This window comes from Tupaia chinensis, unplaced genomic scaffold (assembly GCF_000334495.1).
Source record: "Tupaia chinensis unplaced genomic scaffold, TupChi_1.0 Scaffold138060_1, whole genome shotgun sequence".
NCBI classification, from domain to species: Eukaryota; Metazoa; Chordata; class Mammalia; order Scandentia; family Tupaiidae; genus Tupaia; species Tupaia belangeri.
Window position 1 is genome coordinate 1589857 of NW_006197961.1, and position 365 is coordinate 1590221.

Below are 365 nucleotides of genomic sequence, written 5' to 3' on the forward strand. Positions count from 1 at the left end.
CCCGCCACTTTTTTTTTTTTTTTTTTTTTTCCGCCTTTTCCTTTTTTTAAAATTTTATTTAAAAAAACCTTCGGTGCAATATTAAAAAGCAATACAGCCAGCCGGAGAGACGACCAACAGAAAGGAAAAGGGGGGAAAGAGAAGGAAGACCTAAGGACCCCCCCCACACCCTCCCCAGCTGCTCCCCATTGGCTGAAAGGGCCAGGGCGCAGACCAGGAAAGGCAGGGACGGTGGGGGGGGAAGAGGGAAAGACCGCCCACCGAGAAGAACAGGCAGAACGAAACAGACATGTATATAGGAAATACCTGGCTGAACCGAGGAGGGCCTGGGGAGATGGGAAGCCCCCCCCCCCCCCTCCCACTTT